The sequence below is a fragment of the Pinus tabuliformis genome, chromosome 1_2 (assembly GCF_031772625.1).
Source record: "Pinus tabuliformis cultivar Carrire ecotype Pingquan chromosome 1_2, CPIR1, whole genome shotgun sequence".
Classification (NCBI taxonomy): domain Eukaryota; kingdom Viridiplantae; phylum Streptophyta; class Pinopsida; order Pinales; family Pinaceae; genus Pinus; species Pinus tabuliformis.
In genome coordinates, this window is record NC_142298.1 from 598,612,151 (window position 1) to 598,627,178 (window position 15,028).

Consider the following 15,028-nt stretch of genomic DNA (forward strand, 5'->3'; position numbering starts at 1 on the left):
GTTGAATCTATTACACTTTGGGGTTTACTATGGTTTGCCAGATTCCTAGATATACTAAGCACACAAATCTTTGGGGACTCACAAGCACTAATCAATCACATGCTGGGTTTATCCTCTATCTCCCATCCTCGTCTACAACATTGGCTCAAAAATATTGAATATCTTAGAAGATCCTTTCAGTATATATCCTTCTAGTGTATTCACTGGGAATTTAACAACATTTCAAGTGACATGTCAAAGCAGGGTATCCGGGCCTCGTTTGGATGCATGCATATTACTTTGATGGTGGGAAATTACACTATGGATGTCAAAACAATGAACCTCCCAAGATGATGTCTACTGCATTGATACTGTACATAGCACATTTACTTGATGCACAATGTTCTTGGGGAACACGATACTTTCAATATGGTTTTTGTTCTTCACGGTTTTTCACGCCTTTTTCTGTTGTTGATTTATGGACACAAATTTACTTACTATATCACGGTTGGTGATAATATGTACTTGTTTATGTTTGGCCATGGTGGCTTTCTACACCCTTTCCTATTTTTGTTTTCTGGGAACATATTGTCTTCATATTGTGCACTGTTTTCATGAAAATATTATGCTATGATGTACTAGTTTATATATATTAATAACAACCGGCATTTTTTTCCTTCCGAAAAAAAAATAATCCCAATCAACTAATTGAAATATAAAGGCCAAATACGAGAGTCAATGCTCACACAACATTTTGACGATAGAAAATTTGATAATATAAGTTCTTGTTAAAATAGAATGGTAATCTTATAATTCTATCTACATGTTTTGGAAGTCTTCTATATTGAATCCAAATTATGTCGTGAAAATGCAAAAGGAAAATTAACGAGTCAATGTTTACTTAATATATTCTAACATTTCGAATTATTAATCGATCTCATACTTGGCATATTAAAATAGAATGCTATTTTGATATAACAGTTTTTGTTAAGTTAAATTTGTTTAACGATAATATGTTTATTAAGATAATTTTTTTTTTTAAATAAAAATTTTATTATTTAAAGTAAATTAAAATTATTAGTAATTTTACTCCACTTTATAAAACTTAAAATTTATTTAAACTATTCATATTTAAGTTATTTATATTTCTTTTATAATAATATTTTAATGTAAATTTTTTTTGTGTGCAGGAAGTTAGACATTTTTCATTAATTTAAAAAAAATAATACATAATAAAAAATATTGTGTTATTAATGTTTTCAAAGGGAAACTAGACTAATAGAAGAGATATTAAATTTTGAGGTTGTTAAAACCTCTTTGAAGGATAATATATGAAAGGGAAAATTTTGCTTAGACTAGCTAGTCATGTTGGTGACTCATCTGTTGGAAATTAACTCATAGATAAACTACATAAGGAATAAGCACTGAAAAATAAAATGTAGGAAAAACATGGTTCGATATTGAGAAAAGAAGTAGAAGGTTAATCTTAAATAAAAAAAGGAAATCAAAAAACTTTGTAAAAATCCAACTAAAACAACAAATAATTAGGCAAGGAGGTGATTGCGGGTGAAGGCGCAATAAAGAGTCCTTCAGTTTCTTAATAGTGACATGGCAACTGCACATGGTTTAACATGTCTTGAATTGTAGAGAGTTTCCAAAATCAATACTTTAATAGCAAAATGACTAACCCCCGTAGTGAAAAAAGCGACAAATTAGCCAAATCATAATGAACCCAAGTGAAAAAAAATTGATGAGAATCCAACAACTGGGTTGATGTCGAGGCTCTTACAAGCTACAAGGGTAACCCACATCATTTTCCATGGCATCAGACTTACGAGGGTGATAATTTTTAAGATATCCATGTTGAATCAGGGGTAAATATTATATTTAAATATAAATTAAAGTGTGTGAGAGATTAAATAATTTCCCAACTTAAGAGGTTAGGAGACTAGTATTGTAACATATATTTTGATATTGAGTTTTAATTTGCCTATATATAGGTCACTTTATGAGAAAGCATCTTTCATCTTTAATTTTTGTAGTGTCGAAAAGATGATACTTTTTCATTCCACTTTTTTTTTGGAACATTAGATTTAGTTATGTAACTCATGGGAGTTGACACATATTTTGATAGTGTTGATTTTGTTCTTTGTGTTAGTGAGAATAGATATATATTTTTTATCTTCTTATTAGGGATGATATTAGGGAAATTTTGAGGTAAAAAATAGGTCTAAAAGAAAATGTACCCACAAAATTAACTTTAAAAGAACCAATAGGTTTTAGTAGGTTGATTTCCTCCTTAGGGGTAAATATTTATGAGGGAAAAGAATAAAACTACGTTTTAGTGTATTTTTCATTTATATCCTTATAAGTTTACTCAAGTGTCAAGTGTAGACACTCGTTAGATGGAGAATTAAATTCCACATCCAACGAGTACCCACTATGCATATTTCAGAGTAGACCTATATCAAAAGAAAATAAAAGGAAATAAAATAAATGTGTAGATATCTATTGCATGGAAAATTGAGTTCCATATCCAATGAGTACCCACTCTGCATATTTATGAGAAGACCACATCAAAAAAAAAAAATACATAAAATAATTTTATGTATTTTCAAATTTTCTGACGTGGATCTACTCATAAGTATACAAAGTGTATATTGTTGGATGTGGAATTTAGTTCTCCATCCAACAAGTGTCTACACTTGATATTGGAGCCTATAAAGAGATAAACCAAAAATACAAGGAAAAAAAATGTTTTCCTTTCTTTTTCATTAAAAGGTTCATAACACTTATTTTATTATTTTCCTTGGCATGCCCATTTTAGACCTCAAAATTCCCACAATGCCATCTCCTTGTAGTATGCAAGCTTCCTTTTATTTTCTAACTCTATATGGCATCACAATTTTTTTTTATTAATTTAAATGTAATAATATATTTTATATTTTGGGTATCCTAGAAGATGACATCTTCTTGTATGTTCCAGTGATTTAGCTGAGAATTGGCATCTTGATGCCATTCTCACTTGAGTCGCTAGTGGCCATGGTTGGAATTGGAAGGAATTTTGAGAACCTCTTGTCATTCATATCGTTTATCTTATTCTTGTACAATAAATACCTAAACATTGCAATGCACTAAATGGGGAGAGGCTCTCTTCTACAATGAAGATATGATAGGATGTATTACTTTTAATATTAATATTTGAAATTATAAAATTATTTTCAAGTTACTTTATCTTTCTCTAGGATTCTCTAAATAATGTGCATACATAATTTCACATCATTAACAATAGTGATTTTCATCCCACCTTTCACATCCAAAATAGGAGCGATGAGAGTACATGCATAACAAAGTTTTATTCATCTTATTTAGTAAAATCAGAACTTTTTATTAAGTATTTAAAATGTTACATCAATGAGGCATTCATCCTAACAACCTATCATAAAGGCCAACCCATTAAAAAAACAAAAATTGGGATCATAGAGTAAAAGGATACCACTCTGGAAAATACACATGAGCAAATTGTCGAGTCCGCCTGTAATTCTAGTGCCTATAGGTAGAATTTGTCACTATATGTCTATAGAGAAGATACCAGAGACAAGGCAGTTTGGAAGACATTGATGATATACATACACAAAAACATATAATCGATGTGTCTGCCATGATAAAAAGATAAGAGACAACACAAAATCCTAAGTCCAAAAACAAGCTGATAGAGTGGATATATGCCATAATATAATCTTTAAATTTCTGTGAAGGTTGATGTCAATATTTATGAACCAACCTCTGTAAATGTTCACTGACCTTCCATATTCCACAAGTTTATTGAACACCCTCTTTAAATAGGAAGTTTGTTTCTGAATCATGTTTTATGGCGGCCCGAAATAAAATCAAAATTCTATTTTAATTGATTAATCTCTCCAAGAATGGGAAGCAAAATAAGATTGTGACAACTATAAAAAACATTGAACTAATAAATGACATTTAAAAAATATCCAAACACTTGAAGATAGTGATAATCATTTTCCCAAATGCAACATTAAAAAAAAATAAGGAAAATAGCTCTGCAAAATTGTTAGCCCCTTGCCGAGTCTGATTTTTTATTTCAAGAAATGATGAGTGCTGAAATGAAGAATTAATCCTCAACGCAAACACCTTGTTCATTTGAGGCCCCATCAAAGAAGACCAAGGGATCTCACGATTAATTTGTCTAAAAAATAATAGCCCGGGGAATATAAGTGTTGTCCCTTAAAGGCAATAAACTATAGATAACAATAATTTCTGACACAATAAAGGCTGGAGCTAAATATATTTTTGAAAATGGCTTTATTCTTAATGAGTAGGTAAAAAAATTAGAGGATAAATGTTTGTATTATTTTCATCAGTTTTCACATCCCACCATTTCTTAAAAGCCTCCCCAAAATTCCCTCTCCAATCCAAATTGTAGCCCACAAGGAATTTTATTTTCTCAAAGATACTTAGAATAAAAGGGCATATAGGAAACATGTGTGAGACAAATTCCTCTGCATGTTTACAAAAAATACACCAACCCAATAGAAATTAACTTTTCATCCTTTATCTATCTTTTCTTTTCAACAAATATATTAATTTTATTAACTTTTAGAACTAAAATGACTTTGCGAGGAACATTTTTTAGAGCTTATTAGTCATATTGATTAGATGAAAATAATCACTTTCCCACATAAAGTTTCTCATGTTTAATTGGTCCATTTTCAGCCATGGTTAACAAATTTGGAATGGCTCAGACAACAGTCAAGACCACCCCTTCTAGATTACAACCGAAGGGTCATTTGGGAGTTTCAAAAGTCAGATTTCATTGTCTGGTTCTTGTTTTATATATGATGTCAATGTTGTCATCTCGTGGCATCTTTATGTGATGAGAACTACTTATTTCCTCATAAATATATTCATTCTTGCACCACAATTCTATCACCTTCTTCGGCGATCACGACAACAGGCCCATGGGCAACCCCTCATCTTCCCGCGTGATAAATGGCTCTATATTTAAACTTCGATCTCATCGACCCGACCATCACCTCCATCGGGATTGATGAATCTTCATATTTCACATCATCTTGGGTATTACGTAAGAGTCGTAGTGTGCAAGTAACTGGTTAAAGGTTGATCTGGATTGTTACTGACTTATTAGGAAGAATTAAACAAAGACATATTGATCATCGTTGTTGTACAAAATGTCACAATAGAATGCACAGAAACGTTTAGGTCGTAACTATGAATCCTATGTTTTGTATTTTGATATAACACTTTCAACTCTACTAGGTATGAAATTGGTAAGTTCAAAACACATTCATGCTCATCTCATTTTGAATTGATCACGTGGACTAACCACCACTCTCAGAACTACCTTCTGACCACTTAAAAAAAGGTATATATAATGGTTTGGAAATTTACTAATGCATGTGTTTTTTGGTGTAATGGAAAACCTAACATGGTATCAAAGCTTTGGCCTAGGTTCGATTCACTAATTTGAGTTTGAAGGTGGTATTGGATTTTCATGTTTGAGGGGGTGTTGGACTAATAACTACCTTGGGACCACTTAAAAAAAAGGTAATGACATTGGTTTGGAAGTTTACTAATGTGGGTGTTGGACTAATTCAACTACACTGGGAACACTTAAAATAAGGTAATGATATTGGTTTGGAAGTTTACTAATGTAGGTGTTGGACTAACAGCTACCATTGGACCACTTAAAAAAAGGTAATGATATTGGTTTGGAAGTTTACTAATGCCTACTTGTTTTTGTGTAATGGAAAACCTAACAATCATTCTATTTTTTAATCCCTACATTGCAACATTAAATTAGTTTAGAGATTAATTTCCGTCTCCACTATTACCTTCCAGTTTCAAGCTACTAAGTGTTGTTGAAAATTGCAAAGTACAAGATTAAAATACACAAATTTTTACTAACAGCTACCCTGGGACCACTTAGAAAAGGTAACGATATTGGTTTTGAAGTTTACTAATGCCTATTGGTTTTGGTGTAATGGAAAACCTAACAATAATTCTATTTTTTAATCTCTATATTCCAACGTTAAATCAGTTCAAAGATTAATTTCCATACCGACAATTACCTTCCAGTTTTGGGTTACTAAGTGTTGTTGAACATTGCATAATACAAAAATAAAATATACAAATTTTTGTTATGATCTGAAAATGCATAGAGCATACCTGGGTAATTAGTGGAAACTATATTCATAAACCATTTTCATAGATAATTTGAAAATTACAAAATGAAGTGGAATCAATGAAGGGGGTGTTGGTGTAACAACTATCTAGGACCGCTTAAAAAAAGGTTATGACTTGGAAGTTTACTAATTCTTACTGGTTTTGGTGTAATGGAAAACTTAACAATCCTTCTATTTTTTAATCTCTATATTCCAACATTAAATTAGCTTAGAGATTAGGTGTTGGACTAACAACTACCCTCAGACCACTTAAAAAAGGTAATGGTATTGGTTTGGAAGTTTACTAATGCCTATTAGCTTTGGTGTAATGGAAAGCTTAAAAATCATTCTATTTTTTAATCTCTATATTCCAACATTAAATTAGCTTAGAGATTAATTTCCATCTCCATAATTACCTTCGAGTTTCGAGTTAGTAAGTGTTGTTAAACATTGTCGAATACAAAAATAAAACACAAATATTTGTTGTGATCTGAAAATGCACGGAACATACCTGTATAATCGGTGGAAACTCTATTCATAAGCCATGTTCATAGAGAATTTGAAAATTACAAAATGAAGTGGAAACGATGTCCTACCAAATTGCAAATGTTATGGACTAATGAAATGCGTCACTAATGATTGAGTATGTATTCCATCCAAAGTTTCATCCGAAAAAACATTGATTACCCTCTTTCATTCTTATCAAAGTTATTCATCGACATGCTGATGTGTTAGTAAATAGTGAATAGCACTTCAAAATATATACAAATCATTAGATCTTAACTGTTATATGTTTTAATTTTATTTTTTTAATATTTTCCTATCACTTTATGCACCACGAATCCTACAACATTTGCACATTATTTCATAAAATTGTGAATATTCCACAAAATGTTCAAACAATAATGAAATAAAAATAGTTTAATATGTGAAAACAAACCAAACTCTCTAATTGAGTGAGTTGTAGGCTCTGGAGTGCTTTAGTCATTCAAAATTAAATAACTTATTATGTGAACATGACCAAGCTCTTGAATCTCTCGTGTAGTGGGTTATACACCGCACGTATGGTCAAAATCAGAGTGCTATAAGCTATAAGACACACGAGACTGGAAACCAAATCAAATGTATATTAATCAATGTCAAAGAATTATGTACATGATGTACATATTAATACATACATGAAACAGTTGAATTAGTTCCCATGTGTTCTTGGACTCCAATAACTACCCAAACTGAACCAAGGTTAATCCCAAGGATTAGCTATCTAATAGGTCCCCCTTAATCCGAAGGGATGTACCAAAATCCAAGAACAAGAGCTTAAAATGAAAAAATGCATCTCAGCCAAGAGTTGAATGTCTCTCAAGAAATGGTTTTTAAGGATGACCACAAACCAATATGGGAGAACTCAAAGTCTTAACCAACACCAAATTAAGAACCTTTGTAGCAGTTCTTAGAACAACCAAAAATTGTAGTTTTAAGGTGACCACAATCTCTGGAACTATCACAACAGTTCCTCGAACAATTCCAAACATGGAAGTGCTCAATCAACTCGATCAACTCAACTCCAACTCAGGTTCGCTTGACATCTCGAACGAACCTGTAGCAGACCATCAATAATTCCCCCCTTGTCGGATATAGGGTGAGAAGTATTAGTCTTCATCACTGCAAGGATGGTCATCACTCTCGACCACATTCTTCAGTATGACCTGTAAGTATTCCTGGTTGTTTTCATCCAATCCCAAGAATCAATCCGTCCGGAATTTACCTTCTCTCTTATAGCCGTCTTCGTTTTGGAACATCTACTTGTATGATGATTTCACTCTCCACAATGCTCACACGAGTGAATATCAAAACACTAATCTTTCACATGTCCAACTCTATTACACTGTTGACATCTATCAACTTGTTTTGGAACAACACCATCCAGAAAACCAGCACTTCGGAATTGTATCGGTTTAGAAAAATCTGGAATGTGAAAAGATACATCCAAAATATTCATTGTAACCCAAACTAGTTTTGTGTTTATTGTGTGTAATCTTCTCCCATGGCCTTAAAAATTTTTGGTGACAATAGGCTTCACATCTGTATGCAAATGACTCTCGTATATACTTGTCCGAACACAAACTTCCGCTACACCCAAATTTTCTCTTGAAATCATTTCATTACTCTGATCATTCTCTGGCTGATGATTAGGCTGAATCAAACTATTATTCTGAACAAGAACAGGTTCAAAATTCTTCTTTTGTAGTTCTTCTCATTGAAACTGGGACTCTATCTCCAAGAATTCAATTTTTCTTTTCTCATTTTGTAAATATATTTGGATGTCAAAGAGCATGTCCTTGCTGACTTGGACACTGTTATGAACACTGGATGACATTAAATTGTGTAATAACTGCAGCAAATCATTGGCTTTGGCCATTTTCTCGAGCAATCAACTTTGAAAAGTGGGTGTTGGCTACCACTGAAAATGCACCCAATATAAAAAAATTTGCAATGAATTAACTAGGTGTCAAGCTCAACTAAAAATGCACCTGTTTATAAATACAATTCAAGAATAAAGAGATCAATAATGTTATATAGCTGCAACTACACAATTATGAACTTTTATCTTTGTTCCATACAATGAACACCATGAAAACTCAAATTTGTTGTGAGTTATATCCAATATGCATGAGTTGCAAATGTATCAAATAGTGACATGATCATGTTCACAACCTCCAAAATACCGAAAACATGTTCACAACCTCCAAAACATATCTCCCAAAATTAGCTTTAAAAAAATATATATTTCAAAATTGTCTCTCTAAAGATTTGAACTTGAAACCTTCAATAGACCAAATAACTATATAAACTTCACCAACCACAATGTCATTTTCTCTTCTGGATTTTATACCCATAAACTCTACCTCCAAAAAATTTCTCCCAAAATTAGCTTTAAATCTTTTTTTTTTTTCAAAATTGTCTCTATAAAAATTTGAACTTGAGACCTTTTATAGACCAAATAACTATATAATCTTCACTAACCATAATGTCATTTTCCCTTCTTGATTTTATTTCCATAAACTCTGTTATTTAAACTTCAACAAAATCAAAATCAAAACTTGATGTCATTCCCCATAAGCTCTTTTTCTCCACTTGCCACCAATCAAAATTACTCCATTTAATGAAAATAAGAGAAGGAAGGAGCTAGCCTTAACACTTCTTTTATCTTGGAAATTTTTATGTAAAGTTCTTTTTCTTTTTCACATAAAAATTTAATGAAAATAAGAGAAGGAAGGAGCTAGCCTTAACACTTCTTTTATCTTGGAAATTTTTATGTAAAGTTCTTTTTCTTTTTCACATAAAAATTACTTTTATCTTGGCTCCTTTAACGTAAAGTTTGTTGGTTGACTTTAATCTTTTTAATAGTGAATTTTGCATGTGAACATTATGGTGAGATGCTTAGAGTTTCTCCTTACTCCTTGGTATTTTTTATTCCTTTCTCAATTTAATGAAAACTTTCACAACTTTCTCAAAAATTAGCGTTCACATTAGAAATTATTATTTAAATAATTTTCAAATTTTACCAAAACTTAATATGGATTCCATTTCTTCCATGCTTATCGACTTCTTCTACATTTCTACATTATACCTCTCTCTGTTGCAAGCTTCACATAGTCAGTTACTCACTGGTCTGAGATTTCACTGCAAAATTCTCACAGTTGCCTTCATACTCGGCTGCAATATACATCCAACCAATATATAAACTGACAAAATATCTCTTTTTTAAATCCAGGAAAACTAGAAAATTGATCACTCTTCAATTAAAAATTTAATTCAAACCACCAAAAAATGTATATCTTTCATTTTAAGTATCCTTCAGAAATCCTTCAGTAAAAACTTTTTATCCTTCAAAAATCTTTCAGTAAAAACTCTATCTTGTAGTAAATGTAAATATTATCCGTGAGAAACTTTAATTACTATGATTAAACTCCTATTTACTGTCATGAATAAAAATACTATCATTCAGACATTTTACTATTATTAAACTCTTGTTTTCTGTAGTAAATGCAAATACTATCTTTCAGAAATTTCACTGTAAGTAAACTGTCTCTTGTTTTCTGTAGTAAATTCAAATACTATCTTTCAGAAATTTCACTGTAAGTAAACTGTCGTTTGATGCAGTAAATTCAAATAAAGCCTATCAAAATTAAAATAACAAGTGGCCCTCGGATGCTTGGAACTTAGACTTTTAGCAAACAATGAAGCAATTATTTGCATTCAACTCGGTATTGGAATTTTTTATTGAGAACAACAAGCACTCAAAACTCCAACATGTATTCTAACTTCAAAGGATATGTTAAAAAAATCTTTATATCACTCAATTTATCAAGTCATCTTTTATTATGATGGAAATTTATAAAACTTACAAAGAGTCAATAGTTTGGGTGTCCCATTAGGCTAACCTTCTGCTTCATTCATCTATCCTCAAAGCCTTCATGCTCCGCATCTCCTTTACGACATAAAATTCAAATACATGGAGTTTAGAATCAACTCAAACGAGCTCCGATACCATTCAAATTAACCTCTGAAGTCTTAGATTCATTCTGTTTGATATTGAAAATTAATCGCTTTGATACCACCACTGTTACCACTTGAAGACACATAAGACTGGAAACCAAATTAAATGTATATTAATCAATCTCAAAGAATTATGTACATTTACATATTAATACATATAGGAAACAATTGAATTAATACACAGGAGTTCTTGGACACCAATAACTACCCAAACTGACCAAGGTTAATCCCAAGGATTAGCTATCTAGCATAACCATCCAAAACAAAATGAAAATGGTGCATAGTGCGTGATACAAAAACCAGAAACCTAAAGGAAATTTTTGGGCCATTATCATTACAATTTGACACGTAATGTCTTATTGTGAGCTCTTGGAACACAATTTATCAATATTAATATTTAATTACGCTTCTTTGATTTTGAGGGCATTACAAAATCAGAAGTAGGAGAAGACGTGGCTAAAGAAAAGATACAAAGCACTCTATTTTTCAAAGGATCACATTATCCAAATGATCGTGTGAAACTCAAACACCGGCCTTCTAGTCATTCAAAGGATTCAAATATTTCTGCCATGCATTTCACTTTCAATTCTGTGAAATCAGTTAACCTGCAGTTGATGGTATCAGGCACATTAGAAACCATTGCAAATGGAATAACCATGGTCGCAGTGATACTTACTATATGGACTAGTTTACTGAACACAATAATAAATGATACAACAGGAAATTTCATTCATGACATCAACAAGGTACTACACACATCTTTTATACATCTAATGGTGGCAAGCTATCTATGACCTAACAGACTCAGTAATGACTGGGTGTTGGTAAATTTTGCAGTATTATTTACTTCTCCTCTATTTTTCAATCGGTGTCTAGTTTGTTGCTCTTCTGAGTGGGCATCACAACTTCCTCTATCATTAGCACTTTATGAAAATGCTGCTTGCTGATTATGATGAATTACTATCAGAAGGTAATTATTACCATGTAAATGTTAAGAAATTGCTATATCATTTTCAGCAAATTTTGAGTTGTGTCACGGTTCAACAGAAAAGTCATAATTAGAATTATACTTAGATGATTAATAGCAATTTCCATATGTATAGAAATCTGAAGGTTATATGTGATTGCATGGATCGTTCTATGCATATGAATGAGAAGAAGGCCAATAGGCATTGAGATTTTTAATATTTGTATTAATTCTATTTTTCTCCTAATAATTTCTACCTTGCATTGTGTGAGCAGAGGCATTCCTCCAGGCGAGGACTCCAAAAAGGCAGGCATCTCAGTTGCGTAGAAAATATTTGAAAGTGATATCGAGGCAGGAGGAATGACTCTTCGACACCCATGGCACCACCACATCATAAAGTGGTTAGCAGTGTTACTCATGATTAGAAGACGATTAGCTTCAAATGCCATGTACATAATTTTTCTATTATGTCACATAATGTGTCGATTTTCAAATTTTCAAAAAATTAAATTCTTTCAGGACAGTGTCCATCTATCGATCTTAACATTGAGAGAAACTAGATATTCTATTACCGTAAGAAAATGAGGTGTTTAGGTGCTGCAATTTAAAATACAAGAAAACTGGGAATCCAAATATTAAAAAATCAATTAATTCGCACCATAGCTACTAAATAAATAAAGAAGATAAGAATCCCGATTGATTTGAACTTTGAACTCTAAATAGACAATGAGGAAAAGTATCCCAAATGGTTTGAAATTTGAGCTCATACCATTATAATTTTCACACAGTTTCTACATTATAAATGAAATTTAGAATCCCATGTGGTTTGAACTCATAGCAGGTAGATTTTCTATCAATTTTTACATTGTAATTGAAATTTATGTTGTTTTGGCACATGTTTCGAAATTTAGACTTCAAGCTGCTCATGACCATGTTGATTTCTAGACCCTACCCTTACCCACAAATTTAGAGGGAAAAATATTTAAACCTTAAAATATTTCTGCGTCGATTGAAAATTACTGTGACAATTTTTCTTAAATGTTCAGATTCATTTAGAGATTTTTCCACAAGGGTTTTACTCAGTGAAGCTCTGGCAGATCATTATGTTCATGGCATATTAAGCCACAATTATCAAATTCTCTGAATTCCATTCGATATGAAAAAAAATGTGTTTGTAAAATCTAATACAAGAAAAATTCAAGAATATACATCTTACAGATAGTTTATATTTTTAAAATTAATATATATATATGAAATTTAATATGGCCATTTACTTACTATTCCATTCACAAATATTTACGATATGCAAAAGCAGGTTATTATTTTATATTTTTATTAATATATAAGTAACATATAAATTTACTTACTATTTTATCTTTATGATTTTTCATAATAATTTACTATTTTTTCTAAGTTTAATACTATTCTATTCACAAGTACAAACTTATCCTTACAATTTACAACTACAAAAAGAAGTATATAAGCAAAAGTTACCATCTTTAAGTGTCACTCAGTGTTGTAGGTTTTAAGCATAAGCTCTTATAGATGGAGGTAGTTCCAGAATAAGCGAGCTAATGACAATGTACAGTGTTTTGGAAAGTATAAGCCTTTAGTGGTGAAAGACTTGGTGTTGGATAACAATGTTGTAGTGGATTTAGAACACACAATTGAGAGGAAGGTACATTTTATAACTTTTTTTCAACATGGAAACTACGTTTCTCATTTTCTAATATAAAAGTTAATGGTCTTAGAAATCAAATTCGAATTTGCCAAATTATTATCTCTATCGAATCGAATCGGCGAATTTCCATACTTTTTATGGGTGAATCTCCATACTTTTTAGGCCAATACTGCCAAATTTGGTAACTATGTATTAAACCATACCCTTAATTTGACTACGACTACATATTATAAAAATCAGATTATTTAACCCCTACCAATATGAACCCAATAGACCTTCCCAATTTAAGAAACCCTATTTTCACTACATATTGTAGGTAATCAACATTTTTATATCCCTTTATATTTTTCCATTAACTTTGAGCTTCACTGTTAATATAAAACCATTTACCCCCTATATAATCCATTTTGTCCTAAATATATATAAAAACCCTTTACCCCTATATAATCCATTTTCTCATCAATATATATAAAAACCCTTTACCCCTATATACTCCATTTTGTCCTCAATATATATCCCTCAAGATGAATGCATGTGGTATGGTATTGCTCCCAAATGGAATGTCATAGATTTTTCACACCTAAAATTTAGAAAAAATCAGATAATATAAAAAATTTACATGTAGAGAAGCCAAAAAAAATCCTATAGAAAACCTACTGACCTATTATCATAAGGCTTCACTGCATTACTTACTAATATCCTGACAGAATTCCAAGGATGTATTTTTCCCTTCTATGTGCTTCTTAGCTCCTTAGTACAACTAGAAGGTTGTCCAGTAAGATATCATATGAATCAAATATAGTAAATAAAGTTGAATAGTATTTTGATTGGTCTATTTCTAGCCACATACCTAGGCCTGAAAAGAGTTGTAGAGGTGAGCAATGATAGAAAAATAGTTGAATATATATCATAGTGTGGATTTGAGGTGAGAGCACAACCTTGGAAAGTGATACGTTTACCCATATTCAATTTAAAAGCTCATGAAATGTTTTCATGAGTAATCTTAGCACAGGTAAGTACTCAAACTATATGAATAATCTAAGCATAATTATTCCAATGATTATAAGATATCAACTACTTAGATCAAACTCTTTTGAACAACAAAGTCAATGTATGCAATGAAGACATGAGCTTAATTTGGAATTGGACGAATAATCCAATGCATTTGGCTGGATGTGGAAATACACACAAACATTGCTATTCTGCAACAACATTAGATAAGTAAGCTTCATATTTCATTGAAAATATTATAGAGCTAAGGAGAAGGATAAAATAAGAGCACCCGAAGAAGTCTGAGGAGGAAGAAACAACAAAAACATTAGAAGAAGAACAATTGAATCAAGAGCTAGAAGAGGAATAGTTTGGGGGAGAAGATATCATCCAGCCAATGGAGGAACAGCCAGATACTCTAGTAGAACATTCTCTCACAGGTGGTCATCCTCAATTTGGAGAGATGGGGATCACACCTACACCATCAGAGAAAGTCATGGATGTATGCAGTATAACGTTCAATCAACTTTAGAAGAGGATCACGGTTCAGAGGCACAGATATTTCTCAAAGGATCCATAGAATCCAGTCTCATTATCTACAGTGAAGGTGATAACTTCCAACATCATAAGGAATTTGTTGCAAGT